Source organism: Candoia aspera, chromosome 2 (genome assembly GCF_035149785.1).
Source record: "Candoia aspera isolate rCanAsp1 chromosome 2, rCanAsp1.hap2, whole genome shotgun sequence".
Classification (NCBI taxonomy): domain Eukaryota; kingdom Metazoa; phylum Chordata; class Lepidosauria; order Squamata; family Boidae; genus Candoia; species Candoia aspera.
Window position 1 is genome coordinate 124,009,594 of NC_086154.1, and position 16,491 is coordinate 124,026,084.

At 35.5% G+C, this 16,491-nt stretch overlaps 1 protein-coding gene across 1 annotated transcript in view; it reads left to right on the top strand.

Moving 5' to 3' along the window:
* The window catches only part of SMURF2 (SMAD specific E3 ubiquitin protein ligase 2), a 70,523-nt gene that overhangs the window by 16,368 nt on the left and 37,664 nt on the right, over positions 1 to 16,491 (top strand). The window lies entirely within an intron of this gene.

Below are 16,491 nucleotides of genomic sequence, written 5' to 3' on the forward strand. Positions count from 1 at the left end.
TCCCCTCATTGCTTTTGTAATGGAACATGCATACCTCCATCATGGTCATCTTCCTTATTCTCTACAAGTCTGGGTTCTTGTCCCTCCTGGCTTCTTCAGATAACTGGGAGGTGGGGGGAATAGTTCCCTGGATTTGGGAGGTTATAAACACCTCACTGCAGGAGATGTTGATGCTGGCAGCCCTTAAAGAAGTGTTGGTTTGTCCTTTCCTTAAGAGTTCCTCCTTGGATCCTGGGGTGCTACATTATTATTGCCCAGTCTCCAACTTTCCCAAGATGGTGGTTTGGGACCAACTACAGAGCTTCCTAGAAGAAATAATCTGGACCCATAACAGGGTTTGGACCTGGGTATGGGGCAGAGATAGCTTTGGTTGCTCTGATGGATGACTTGTCCTGGTCCTTTTGGACCTCTCATCAGCTTTCAGTACTATCAACCATAGTAAATTTCTGGACCAGCTGTGTGGATTGGAGGCACTGTCTAACAGTGGTCAGCTCCTTCCTCAGTGGCCTGTTCCAAGTGGTGGTAGTAGGGGAGGAGGGATTGGCCTGAGGGTTGATCCTACATGGAGTGCTGTAGGAGTCGGTTCTCTCCCCAGTGTTATTTAACATCTACTTGAAGCCACTGGGAGAGGTAATCTGGCAGCTGAGGGTCTGATATCATCAATATTGTAAACCGTCTTTTCAGAGTTGCTGTTTTATTGAGATGGGCAGTGACTAAACTCGAAATATAAATAAATTAAAAAATTAAAAAATTAAAAATATATGCTGATGATACCCAACAATATATCGTGACTCTATGCTGCATTGTAGGCTGTGGGGATATGGATAGAAGAGAACAGGCTCAAATTGAACCCTAATAAGACAGAGCTATTGTTTGTACATTGGGGATCCTCTACACCCCTGTTTTATCTCTGTATCGGTTACACTGCTCCAGAAGTAGCAGGTCTTCAACTTGGAGGTCCTCCTGGACTCACAGATCCTGCTTGATCAGCAGGTGGAAGCTATGACCAGGAGGACCACTGGCCAGCTTTGATTGCTGTGCCAGCTGTGGCTTTACTTGGGATGATTAGATTGCTGCAACATGTTCTGTATGGAGTTGCCTTTAAAGATAATACCTGGAAGCTTCAGTTGGTGCAAAATGCAATGTCCCAGGTGTTCATTGGTGCCTGCTGATAGGCACATATTACACCTGTTTCATAGGTCCTTTGCTGGCTTCCTATTAGTTTCTGAGTGAATATAAAGTGCTGGTTTTAACCTATAGACCTCATTACAGGTAGTCCTTGCTTAACAACCATAATTGAGACTGGAATTTCGGTTGCTAAGCAAAGTGATTATTAAGTGAATCTGACCTGATTTTATGACCTTTTTTGTGGTGGTTGTTAAGCATATCACCACAGGCATCAAGCAAACCATGTGGTTAAGCGAATCACGTGGTTCCCCATTGATTTTGCTTGCCAGAAGTCAGCTGGGAAGGTCAAAATAGTGGTCACGTGATACTGTGTCAGTCATAAATGTGAACCTGTTACCAAGGGCCCAAATCACAATCACATGACTGTGGGGATGCTGCAACAGTCATAAGTGTGAGGACCGGTCACAAGTTGTTTTTTAGCACCGTCATAAGTCTGAACTGTCACTAAACAAATGGTTGTTAAGCGAGGACTACTTATATGGCTTGGTGCTGGGTTATTTGCTGGGCTATTTCTCCTCAGTAGAATTGATCCAGCCATTTCAATTGGGCCAGAAAAAAGCAGCTGGTTGTTCCTGATTTTTCAAGAGCTTAGAGGACCAAAGCCTGGCAACATTGTTTTTCCATGATGGGGCTGGTTCTGTGGAATGTCTTCCTGTTGAGGTTTGATTGGCTGCAGTGTTAATTTGCCTTCCAGAAAAAGTTGAAAACAGGGCTTTTGGGATTACTCAATAATAGGAAGTTAGAAGGCAGACTATAATTGCCAGCTTCAAGGGGTCCAATGTAGACTTCTTTTTAAAAAATCTAATAATTACCTCCCTTAATAAAAAGATACTCTGCTGTCCTACAGAGAGGCATTTATGATGTTAATGAAGATCTTGTCAGCCCTTTGAGGTAGCCCAGACAGGAAACCAAATCCATGAGTCCTAACACTACTTTTATAGTAAGCTTATTATCATTCTCTGTTGGTATAATCAGCAACCATTGATAATTCTCATCATGGACACTGATATCTATCATTATCCTTTGCTTCAGGTCCATTTCTCATGTTGTTTTTTGAACTTGGAATATGGCTCCATCTAGTTGCATAATAGAGCATGATGGTAGTTAATTAATACATTTTTAAGGTGCAGTCTGTGGTCATGTTTCACTTTGAAACTGGGTGGAGTTCTTCTAGTTATCAAAAGACACACACTTGATAATTTTTGGAGACTAATTTATGTTCCTGGGATTACTGCATTGTGCTGTTCAAATCTATATGCCATCTTATGTGTATCAGTAATGCTTGAAAAGGCATTCAGTTATCAGCTGTAGAAGGAAATGCTTCAGGATTTTATTTATTTATTGTGTTGGCCCATTGATAGATACGCTTGTTGGTGAACTGGTACTTAGATGGCCTTTGAATAGATGGCCTTTGGATAGATCATGTCTCATCCTGCTAAGAAATTCTCATTTGTTGTCTCCACTTTTCAAGATTATCTATACTATAATTTAGTTCTATTTTTCAGTTGCATGGTATACATTTAGGTTCATTTTTCCATATATGCCATGTGAACACAACTATGAAAAAAAGCAATAGATTGTTTTAAAATAAAAAGTCTGCCCAAGACTTTTGAAGTACATAGTTGAGTTAGGTCACTAATACAGAAATAATGTTATTTGTGTAAAAGTGACTCTTAACAACCCAGAAGCTGAAGTGTTTCTTTTAAAGGATGGCTTTGTAGATTTAAGTTAATTTATTATGATTTTTAAACAGATGGTCTACCAAATAACTTTATTCTGTACAGAATTTTAAAAATGTCTTTATTTCTTCTCCCATTTGTTTATGCTTCTGTCTGCATGCATATACTGTACAAAGATTTAAGGAGACTTATTGCAGAACCTCAGTTTGTAGTAATGATAACTCAGAACAGTGCACATATTTTAAAGTTATAGAACCTTGCCTTTTGAGTGTTAATATTGTAATAAATTGAATAGTTACTACAGTATTGTAAAATAGTAATTATTTTACTTTAGCTTTTCTAGTTATTTCTTTCTAAAACTGTATAGTTGCTAGTGGATAAATCTGTCTGATTAAAATGCTGCCTGTTGCTACTTTTCTTCTGTTGTTCAAAACTTGATGTATTAGTATTTTTATCATAGAGTATTTTAAAATAATGCTAGTGAATTATGGTTAAAAATCCTCACTATTTAGCACAATGAGATGTGTTTGATAAACAGGTCAAAGTCTAGTCTGACAAATAACATTAAGAGTTTTGCTTATTGCTAGGTATACAGAATTAGTTAACCTATAACAAGGATACAGGAAAAGCTTTATAAAAGTCTGCCTTGTAGGCAGAAAGGTTGCCAAATGGGAAGTGATTCATCGTCTCTGAATGGGATGAGCACTAAGCAGAAATAGTTTAAATTTGAGATTTATTTGGCCCACAAACCACCAATAAATGATTTTAACTATATCTCTCTCCTGTGTCTCATTATCCTGTTCTCCAAAATTTATCAGAACCAAAATACTGTGCCTGAAACGGTTTTTCATCAGCTGAATATTTGTATTTTTAGATATTGGACTTTGACAGGTTTAAATTGTAACCATATACTGTATACAAAATCTGTGTTCTACAATTGGAAGATTTGTTTTAAGATTGCCATTGGTGATGCATGAAAGTCAAGAATGTCATGATTTACTAGAACTAAAGCAAGTTATTAAATTTTATTATTTATTTACTGCATTTATATCCTCCTATTTCTCTGGGAACTCCAGGCAGTATACATGGTTGTCTTCCTCATTTTATCCCCATAGCAACTGTTTGAAGTAAGCTAATTCTACATAAGTTTGCATTTTTTTAAAAAAATAATGTAATTATAATACTTCTAAGAATCATACAAAGAATTAATTCACATCATGGCTCTAAGAAAACTTGAAGTGGACAGGGTTCTTTGTAAGATGAATTCTGCTACCTGTGTGCTTGATCCGTGTCCCTCCTTGCTTGTGCGACCTGCCTTGTCATTTTCAGGGTCTGCATGAAACACTGGGAAAAGTTATCTGTCAGTTCGGAGCGATATATACTGATGAAACTGAACTTTATAGATCCACCAAGGCTTGAGCAGGAGATGCACTGGAAGTCCTGACCCAATAAAGGGTTGGATGGGATTGAACAGGCTTAAGATGAGTCCCAGCAAGATGGAAGTACTGTTTTTTTCAAAAGCCCTCAGACACCACTCCCAAAAGACCAAGCCTGAAAGGAGCTATGTTGGCTGTAATAGGCTTCCTTGATAATTCTAGGTGCTGGTTGTTACCTGTAAAGCCCTTTCTGGGGTTCTTTTTATCTTCAGGGTGTTTGCCTGTCCACTCTGTACTGGCCAAGAGGACAAACTGAGAATCCGTCACTGTAATGCTTGGAGGAGACAGCATATAAATATATGTATAAATATTCTGAGGAATATTATCCTGGGGAAAAATATTCTATTAGGTGATACGAATTGATGGGTAGGAAAAAGGAAAGAGAGTGATTTGATCTTTCAGAGATCCCAACATGAATAAGAATGTGATTGGTAAGGATTTGCATAGAAAAAAACTTTGTTTTGAACGTGTGGTTGAAGTGTAAGTCTGTTCATGCAAATATACAGCATAGAAAAAAATTTAAAAGCATAATTGATTTGGTTGTTTGTGATTAAATCTTGAGAGAAATAGTGAAGGATACAGGGATGGTGAGAGGTCCTGAATGATGACAGACCATTATTTGGTAATGTCAGGAGTGGATCTTAGAGAAAGAAAAGCAAAGAAGCGGAAGTGAAAGTAGAATAACTGCAAAAAGAGCTAGCATAAATATTGTATGAAGAAGCATTAAAATACTGTTTACCAAAAATAGATTAATCTGGAGTTATGCTAATGGAAAGTATGAAAAAATGTGCTTGGTAGAATGATGAAGTGAAAGGTCTGGATTGTCATCTCATTGATTGGAAGAACTAACTCAACTTACCTCCTTAAAGCTGATTATCGTAAGGTTCACATACTTTTTCCAACAAAGACGGAGCATTGGCCGAATGTATTCCATAAAAACATAACACAGTATACTGTTTTGGGGTATTCTTTAACCAGAATCTTTCTTATATGTTAATATCACTTAGATAAAGTTCAGATCACATTGTAGATCACAGTAGTGCAGAATTATGGATGATTCTTTCATCAAAGTAAGTATTGTTAAGTGCTATGTGATCAGACAGTGGATCTAATTCCAATCATGCAGTGCTGTCTTCACTCAGCCACACCACACTTTTGCCCTGATGATGTTATGTACTTGGGTAAAGAAACACCTGCAAACAGCCAGCCAAGCTGTCATGTTCACTGTTTCAATGTATAGTATACATCGTAACGTTTCACATGCCATGGCGCTGATGCGCATTTCTGTTTGGGAGGGAGCTGCTGTGAAACCTTGTACCAAGCTCTGTATCTGTGTTCATTACAATGGAATGTGTTTGGGTTATGTTCTCTGTTCAAGGACTTTTCCCGCAGACCATCAGAAACCATTAGGAGCACCTGGGATTGTGAACTTGGGAAGATTCTACGGGGGGAGGGATCTCATTTACACCGAGGGTTTTTAGTTTTCATTCGGCGCGCTTTTATCATTCTCAGCTTTCTCTGTGATCCTGCATACTATTCTTTAATAAATCAGATATCTTTGAATTCCTGCTCATGAGTCTGAGAGTGTTTTAGAATAGGCAACCATTACACCAAGGACTCTGCTGTCTTCATTGTCTGATCACATTATATTACCTAATACTGAATGCTTCTAGTTGGATTCATTGGGTCTTATCTTCTTCAGCATCATGATGTATTAACAGATGTCAGACTAAATAAATTCTAAAGTGTAAAACTAGTAACAGAAGCATCAAATCCAGTTAATTTAATTATTTTTACTTTCGTTTCAGAGTTTGCAAAATGTCTGTCATCTCTGGGAAGCAGAGGTGTATATCTGAAAGAACCTGTAGAAATTAAAAAACTAATTTTGCAGGTTCTCATAAATATTACATGCAAGTTTTCTTAGTGTTCCAGTGTCCCTTTTTTTTTTGACAGACACATTAAGTAAATATGCAGAATTTTAAGAAAGATGACATGAGAATAATAGAATGAATCCAGAAACATAATTAGCTGTAAGTGAAGAATTCTATATGTGGTTTTTTTTCTGCTACAATTTAGGCATAGGATGGAGAAAATAGGAGGAATCGTGGAAAAGGAAGCCTTTTGTTTACTGTAAAACAATACTGTGAAGTAGATACGATACTTAAAACAGGAGTCTAAACATGACAGATATAGGCAGGTTCCATCTGGCCATGTCTATAAGTAACTCAGAAATCATAAGCACAGATCAGCAGATGGCAGTTATTTTACAGTAGCAGTCACAAATGACAGTCTTGTCCTCATTGTAAATTATACTGCTGAAACAAAGAAATGTGGACTGAAATGCATTTTTGTGAACTCTGTTTAAGTCTGGATACTCTATCTAAAATGGATACCTGCACCTCAAAATTACTTCATTCCGATTTTAGGTCTGGAGAGTGGTTGAGACTATCAATGTGACTTATGACTATGGTGATATGGATTGTATTAGATTGTCCTCTGACATCATTGTACTATTATTGTGCTTTTATTAAAATTGTTTATTTTATGTCTTGCTGTTGGTTTTAATCCTGTGTTTTAACTCCAGAGTTGCAATTGCAAGAGGGGAGGTTATAGAAATCGAGTAAATAAATAAATAAAGCAAAAATAATTTTGCAGTCAGCTTTATTCGGTAGATGTTGGGGTAGGAGATAGAGTAAAAATAGAAGAAAGAAATGTAGGGAAGTGAACTGTCATAAGAATGGTGAACTTTGGACAACTGCACAGCAGACTTATGAAGTATTTGCCATCTCCCCACTAACCTCTTGGCTAGTCACTGAGGGAGCAAGAGTGGGGGGAACTTACCTAATCTGGGTGACACTGTTTGTGTGTCCTCTAGCAGACTGACACACACAGCTGGCAAGGTGAGGAGTACAGTTATATCAGAGGAGCAGGAGAGGACTGATGAACCTAAAGGCTGGTGGAGGTAGCAGCTGGACAGTATTTTTGATGGTGTTTAGCAGTGACCACAGGTAGAAATTCCCCACATGGAGATTGCTTCCACTAACAGCCTTGCAGGGCATCATCCAGTCATAGCAAAAATTAAAAGATATACTTAACCAGCATATAGAATTAGTGTTAATTGTGACTGTCTTTTGTCCTAAGTATCTACTATAGTCTCCATAAGAAAATTCCTTGTAATGTATTGTCTGCTTAGTTAAGCACAGGGTGCTTTAAGACAGGACTTTTATGGGCTTTATTCTTGGAGTTGTATGAAGGATCCAGATGACAACAGTCTTCATAATGGTTTTGTTTCTCTATACATTGCATTACATTTCATTAAGGAAAATATCAAAGAGCTGCACAATAACTTTTGATTGGTAGCATTAGAAGTCCTCTTTCTAGAAAAAGCTAACAAATGATGGGTATATAGCAGTTTCATATTGAATTACTCTGTTGGGTTTAGATGACTGGACTGTTGCAACAGATTAAACGCTCAGTAATTAAGTTATAAGAAACCTGTAGAATCTGAATATATGTAACCAGGCAACACACATTTTCTCTTGATAGTGCAAAAGGCTGGACCATATCACTGACTCTCTTCAAACTTCCCTCAGACTCAAAACTGGTATGCCATGCATAGGGGTTTGAGAAAAGTGACACAAGTTTGATACGCTTTGTGGATTTTTTTGTTGTTTTTGTATCATGACCATGAGTTTAGAGGATGCATCTTTGGGGGGAAAGGTGTTAGGATTTTTACTCTGTCATGGTAAAATGTACTTTCAAAAATACTTTCTTCTGAAGAGTATCCCTTGTTTAAATGACATTAATTATGTCCATATAGTAAAACTGCAAAATGTGTTTATGATGAAACAAGAGCTTATAAAGTGAAAAAAACACTGACTTTAATTTAGTAAGCTGACTAAACAGATCGTTCTCATCTGTCTTCCTGTCACAGCCCCAGTAGTCCCTGAAAATCTCCTGGGGATGGAGGAAGAATGTTGAGTGATGTTCTCTTATATAAGAGAATGTGGTAATAAAAAGCAAGTGACCCCTCCTTTGTGCAACCAGCAGTTTTTATCATTTTCTTGGATGAAAAGTAATGCCTAGGGGGAAAGGTGGGTTTGGGATATTTTTGTAGTTGAAGGATGGAGCATTTTTGATGTAAAAGTATTTCAGTTTTTATCACATGTTATCTGGACATTTGAATGATATTAAGTGAATTGCCTAGTCTTTTTTGTTAACTATAGCTTCCTTCAAAAATCTTAGTTTATAACTTCTCTGGAACAGTTATATATTTTGGAAGGCATATTACAGAAAAAAAAAGACCCTAAGTATGGCTGTGTTGCATTGTCAGAATATAGGCATTTGGATGGAGAAACTTAAAGAAATTCGAGGGTTTTGAATGTTCTCTTCTGGAAAGTTTGGTAAAATCTCACCAAGTATTATCACTGCATTTAAATTATCAGTGCTGCTCTCTGATTTCAGAAGTTGTATTTTGAAATGCAAGGTTTCCTATTTTTTTAATTCCCTCCCCTCCAGTAGTTTCATTCCAATCAGCAGCCTAACTGCAATACAACCACTGTCTGGAGGGGGAAAGGGAATTTTTGGCAAGAGGCAGTAGAGCAGTTGGGAGATTTATTGAGATTAAAGTATAGCTTGTACACACATATTAACAACAGTGTAGCATTGTGTTTCTGCAGCTGGGATGTATTTTTAATTATAAATGCAAACATAAGGGAACCAACCAAGGGACGCGGTGGCGCTGCGGGTTAAACCGCTGAGCTGTCGATCGGAAGGTCGGCGGTTCGAAACCGCGCGGCGGGGTGAGCTCCCGTTGCTCGTCCCAGCTCCTGCACACCAAGCAGTTCGAAAACATGCAAATGTGAGTAGATTAATTGGTACCGCTTCGGCGGGAAGGTAACGGCGTTCCGTGAGTCATGCTGGCCACATGACCCGGAAGTGTCTATGACAACGCCGGCTCCAAGGCTTTAAAACGGAGATGAGCACCGTCCCCTAGAGTCGGACACGACTGGACTTTACGTCAAGGGAAACCTTTACCTTTACTAAGGGAACCAATCAAGGAACACTATGATAATGAATTCCAGTAAAATATTATTTTGAGTAGAAGCTGAATTGCTATAGGAGGTGGGATGTGAACTTTCCTTTTCAGTTTGCCCATTTCCTCTACCTTATGCACTACTCTGAGAAAGAAGATGTTGCATTATTTGGACCTTTTATAAATAGGTATGGATGTAGTGATCCTTTTTTTCTTTGGTGTGATGACATCTGAAAGCCAGAAAATTAGAAAACACTATTAACATTTTAAATCAACTTCTTTCTACTACAACATTGTTTTTTGTTAGCCCAGAAGTTACTGCTTTTGAATATTATAAGATTATTATTATCAAACCATATTGCTGATATAGAAAAATGCATTGGAAATGGAAGAATGGAAAAGTCTTGCTGTTAGATTTTTAAAAAATATTTTGCTATAAAAATAGTTTTATAGTAGTTTTTATATCGTAGACATTTTCTTTAAAAGTCTTACTGTGTTACATTTAAGGTATTATGCATGCTAAACAAATGATAAGGTCTTGCTAAACCTAAACATTCTGCAATATTGTAGTAAATTGATAAAAAAGTCTGTTGTCAGTGTTACAGTCTGTTTCATTAGTAGAGCATCAAGACAAATTCCAAACTTGTTTTCTTGAAAATGTTTTGCTTGTGGTTTCCAGTGTTTTTTAGATCTATCTTCTCACAGTTTTTGTTTTTGTTGATTAGGTTTTCCATATGTTTTTTGGTATGTTCCAGTCCTGCAGTATTATTTTACTGAGATACTTTCTTCTGTTTTCTTCTTCGAATTGCGATAAAGGCAAGACAGTAATAAAGAGGAAATACACGTTGTCTTCTATTTTTTCTTTGTTGACAAAGGGAGTGAGGGTTTTTTTAAAATTCATTTTGAAGCTTAATTTTCAGTTTTCTTTTTACCTCATTAAAATGCTTTAGGTTGCTATGTAGGGTAGATCTCAAGGTTAAAACAGTAGAAACAAATATGAAAAGCTGGTGATAATAAAACAAATTCAACCTCAGTCATATTAAAAAAACAGAAAAGCATTGTGCACACAGCTACAGCTTAAAAGGTCATGCAGTAACTTTAAAAATGCTTATACTCTTTTTATTTTAAAATATGTTTATTTTAAAATCTGAAGTTTTGCAGTTGTAAATGCATTTTACCCCACTTAAAAACTCATTAACTCTTAATTCTTCCACAATTGCACTGCTGCACTTACGAAATTTGCTGTAAGTATGCATGCTAAATAAGGGATCTTTAAACCTTGTTTCTCTCACAATTACAGTTCAATGGATTGGAGTTTGACCCATTATCGTGTTAAAAGTAGCAGGGTTTGTGCTCTATTCATTGATAAGTGGCTACAGTATGCCCATTATTTGGGGGAAAATGATATTGCCATTGCATCAGGAACAAAAATTTTCAGGGGAGATGGGCGGTGATGGAAATTTGAAATATAAAATAAATAAATTAAAATGCTGAATTTGCAAATTCTGCTTCAGATTCTGTCATTTTTTTTGTTACTGAATACTACTCTTTAAAAGCCCAGAAATATGTAAATAGTCTCATTCCATTTTAAGAGGAAAAGAAAGTTGGAGAGATTATTTTGCTTAAAAATAATAAAGGCTATGTCTCAACAGGTGGCAGCACTTGAATGACCTTGTTTGGGCTTAAAAATTAAGCAGGATTAGTATTGGGCTTCTGACAGCTCTGGATGAGAGTGCAAGTCAAAAACAAAAAACAAAAACCACAAAAGAAAGGAATGTCAACCAACTTCTGTATAGTATTGCTGCCAAGAAAACTACATGGATGTGCCCATATAGTTGCCAGGAGTAGAGCTTGATTTGAAGGAGACACTACCTTTCTAAAGCCATGAATTAGATTCAGGAATGCTATGTATTGAGTTGTTTCTGTTACCTACACATACGGTAGTTTTTTTTCTCTTTTTGTAATTTTTTAATTTGAAATAGGTGGGGAGTTTGCCTGTGAAAAGAAGCAGTTTATCTGAACAGAAGACAAGGTGATCATAAATGTGGTGAAATATCTTAGTATAAAGATATCAGGTGATGCCAATGCTTATAGTATGTAAGCAGTGTGGGGAAGAAAAGAGGATGCAAAAGGATATAGTAGGATGTTGGCAGTCACCTTCTGATGATTATTTTACATGGATTTAATTAATTATGTGAATATAGAGTGGAATCTGGTATTTTATTTCAAATTGTAAGTTGGCACGTGGGATTTATTTAAAAAATTGAGATGCTTTTGTTGTTTAGTATTTTTTATACCACTGTCTCCCCTTGTCTTTTTCTTAAAAAGCTCTTCCATAGTTCTTTTTGCTTCCAGTATTTACCTGATCGTGCCTGTTACGTACATGTATTCCACGGGCACAGCAATTTGGGGGGTTTTTTTTGGTCTCTACCATCTACGTCATTCCGTTTGTCTGTGGTATACTTATGGAATATTCTAAGAAGAATATTGGTAAAACTACTAATTCAGCAAGGAGAAAAATATCAGTGGAGGAAACTTTTTTTTTTTTAAATTAACTTGATGCCACCCAACTCTGGGCAGCTCATAATATACCAGACAATATAAAACCAAACAGTATAAATAAGAAACAGCAAACAACAAAATCAAACTGGAAGAGAAAGAAAAAAGAACAAGATGGCGAACTTGGCAGACACGCCAAAATATCCCTCTATCTTGTATTCAGCAGCGGCAATGTGCATTTTCTTTGCCTGTGTTATGTTAAAAGAAAGGCAAACGAATTCTGCTCATACAGTGAACTAGGTACGGCTTAGTGTTAACCACAATTAGGTCCTTACTTTATTGTTTGCCAGGCAAGATAGGAGAATTTAGCTGGCTTCATTTTCACCAGTTACCAGAAATCTTTTCCTCTACTTCAGAACTCTTCTCCACCCTATCCTAACTTCTCTCAGATATTCTTTCAGGTCCAATTTTTGAATATTTTGCTAATAATTAAATTAATCAAACAATATTTTAGTTACTTGATTTGGATTCTAGGTGCCCTGCTGTAATACGGAATGAATTAGGAAAAATAAAGTTGTTTTATCATCTATATCGGTGTAACATATTGGGTAATGGGTTGGACTAGGATCAAGGAAAATCGGATTCAAGTCCATCCTCAGCTAAGGCAGCTCCCTGAGTGACTTTGGGCCAGTCATTATCTCTCACCTAGTGTTGTTGTTTCAGGGATAAAGTTGAAAGAGGGACTGCTATGTATGTCACCTTGCATTCCTGGAGGAATAGTAGGATATAAATTAATGTATATTACTCGATTTATGGAAAAATCTTTAAACGTTAAAAATGTTAATGTAATGTTGAATTATATACGAAAGCTTTGGAATTTGACTGTTTATCAGGAACTGTGGTTGTATGAATATGGGGGGTAGGTGGCAAAAAGGATTGTATTAAGAAATTGGAAAAGTGATATTCCAGATGTCAAAGAATGGTTGTCAGAAATGTGTGTTCTGTCTGTTTTGGAAAAGGCAATGTTTTCTACCAATCAAAGGATGCAGTAATATGTGTGGTTATGGCAGAAATTCTGTGATATCTTACGATAATATCTTGTATTGTTTATATTATAGTAGTAAATATATTTATAATTTAAGATAGATTTTTTTCTTAGTTCGTATTTTAATTTTTTTTAGTTTCTTTTTTTAAAATTAAAGATTTCTAAAAAATCAAATAAAATTTGAATTTTGGAAATATACACATTTATCAATAGCTTGAAAGCCATAGTTGTATTTCTTTTGGGCATCTGTGGAGATTGGTATCTTGTTTACAACTGAGGGAAGATCCTTTCCTCATGTTTTTAGAATATTTCACCCCTCTTTAGTGGAAGGCTTTTAGTGTTTGAAGTTTTTAAAATTATACACTAGCATTCCTGCAATAGTGCAAGACAGAGTGAGACACATTTAAATATAATTGTCATGGTGGATTGAAATGGTGAATATAAGACATAAAACCAGACTCCTTCCTTTAACATCTCTAAGTCAGCTTTTGATGTTTCTGTTGACTCTGTCCCAGTTAGAAAAACTTCCATTATTATGAACTTGGGCACCTGGCTAATTTTGAGGTCATGGAAATTGTTGAAACTGTGGGAATGCTGCTGGGTGATGTGCTCTTTAAAATTAGCATTGAGTAGACTTTCTAGCTAGACTACAGATAATGAGCAGTAGTGAAATGCCAAATTTAGAATCTGAGAGGAATTTCTCAAAACTCTGAGGAGGCCATAGTGGATAATAAAAGAATGGGAATGGTATTGCCTTCACTTTTACTGTAGGTCTTTCCTTGCTTGCTTATATCATTTGAAGATATGTCTGTATGGAAAAATAGATTGCAGCAGGTTAGATTTGTATGACCTTGCATTCTTCCAAGTTGTCTGTTTAGGAAATTAACTCAAAATCAATCAAATTTTTGAAAGAGCAGAATCTTTAGTATCTTCTCTATCACAGATCAGAACTTCATGCACATTTGTTGTCCTACATACAGCATATGAAGAGAAATGGATGCCAAAGGATGTAGTGGTGATGATTATATAGCGTGCTTGTTGTTAAACCTCTCCTGAGAGTGATGTGTAAGAAAGAATGTTGTCTGTTGTTGTCTCTTACCTTGCATTTAACATACCTGATCAGGATTTCAGGATTACAGTCTTTGTTAGAAGTTTATTTAGTACACAGTAAATAGATTAACAAGAATGAAATTTATCTGATGTGAGTAGGATGCTGTAAAAACAGCCTTCACAAAATGTTCCTTACTAAACAAAACGTAAAAATCTACATAGTTTGCTGAGGTTGAAAGGGGATCGAAACCTATTACCAGTATCTGAGAAAAGACAGGATGTGTGGAAAGCTAGATTTTTGGACTGGAGTGTGAAAGTAAAGAGATAAATAAGAATTGAAAATTGGGAAAGTGCCCAAGCAAAGCAAACTTGATGTCAGGATGATAAAGAGAAAGGAATGTTGCTTTGAAATATATTGGGAGAAATCACAGAAGTCTTTGATAGTTGAACATTGAATGGAAAGGAAAATGAGGAATCTTAAGTTAGAACCAAGATTTCATATTTGGTCTGAATAGCTGCTGTTGATGGATATAGAGAGCAGGTGAATATGAATAATAAGAATAATTAAAATCATTTGCTCTTTAACTCAAATCCATTATTTAATCATGAACAGAAAGTAGGGCTGCTTCTCATTTAAAGAATATCATTATTAAAATTAAAGTTTATTGTAAGTGTACATTTAGAATACTTTCAACTTTATAAAATTGAATAACGTGTTATCCATCAATTAAGCATGAGCATTTATTTCAGGTTTTCATACAGATGATTCTAAGAGATAGGGATGCTACTGTGCTAAGAAAATCTTGCTTCTTGATCCATCTGGTTTGAACTGAACAAATGTCAGACAATAGAATAACAGCATATTATAATCCTGAAACTTGAATGAATTGCTTTAAAACTAAGTCCTAAATCTTTAAGGAAGTCTCATGCATTAATTTCTTCAGAATACAGTTTGTTTGTTTATATATCAAATTCCCTGCCCATCTCACTTAGAGCATGACTCTGGGTGGGTTACATAAAACAGGAATAAAACATTAATTAAAATACAATAAAACAGTAAAACAGTAAAAACAGTCTTAATAAATAATGTGTTCCAAAAAGATGGCTAGTAAAAAGTTCTTGATTTAAATTCCGGGGAGCGACTATAGGGTGTCAGCCACCCCAAGTTAAAACGTATCTAATGCATGACATGAATAAATAAATATATGCTGTCTCTGGCTATGGCAATATCAAGTGATATGCCACTGTGCCTGCTGCATCACACATAAAATTAGTATTATATATTAAATAATAAATACTAGTATTAGTATATGTACTTAGAGTAATACTAAGTAATAATACTAAATAATATTAAATTAGTATTATGTACTATTATTTCCTAAAATAATAAAAATTTAAATAATGACTCAAAGTATATTCTGCTAGACATTGTAAAATGGCAAATTATAAATTAATACGGATACGATTTGCATAATTGTTTAGTAATATATGAAAAATAGCAATTACTTAAGGCGCCAAAGTACTTGTTTGACTATAAAGCTCTCTATGTAATCTCATAAGTACGGTGTTAAAACACAGAATTGATTTTCAACTGGTGCATTCTCCCCACCTCTCCATTTTGATGTGTAGGATAATATCCAAAACAATAGGAAATGAAAAGCTTCCTGTTCTTTAGACAAAGTATTTGTAACCTCAGATCTAATAATTTCACTGAATATTTTCTTTTTCTCCTGTCAGTCAAAAGATCCCTTGCAAAATAGGGTTTCCCTTGCCAGGGAACTTTAATTTGCTGGAAAAGAAAATATATAGTACAATTCATTGAGTGGTTGTTTTTTTCTTCTCTTTATACTGAGCATCATGGATTCGTTACTGATTTTCAGATCTGAATGCTGTTCTTACTATATTCTAGAAAGCTGCGTTTTAAAAAAATTATATTGCATAAATATAATGCAATATATTAATTAGAGAGGCAAGTGGTAGAAAATAATCAAGAATTACTTTTATTGGATTCACAGTACATGTGCTTGCTTTTTTATTTTTTTTACAAAAATGTGTATTTTAATTGTAATATTCAAATATATTAACAGAAAATTTCTTCATTGGCAAATATTAATCAGGAAGGAACTTTAAAATACTTTCCAATGCTCCCATTTACTGCCTTCTGAACAAACTAAAATTCAAGGAAACATGTCACTGGGTTGGTACAGAAAACTGCAGATCCTTTTAAATATATATGTACCCTTATTAGGATTTTCTTACTTTTACTTTGATCCAATTCAATTCCTTCCTTGGTATTACCACTTAAGCCTTAAAATCCTATGCTGTTTAGTCTCCAAAATGTTTAATAAAATGAGGTTTTGAGCCTGATTTTGTTTCTCCATTATGCATATCATATATAACTTCCTTTTTCTAATTGGTACAAAGGAGTTGTTGTGACAGCATTTCTAGAGCTTATCTAGACTATTAGTTGTCTTTTTTCTCACTATAATATATTGAATGAACATGCATAGTAACTACTGTAACAATTAAATATATATATTTGTTTAGAGGCATGGATAT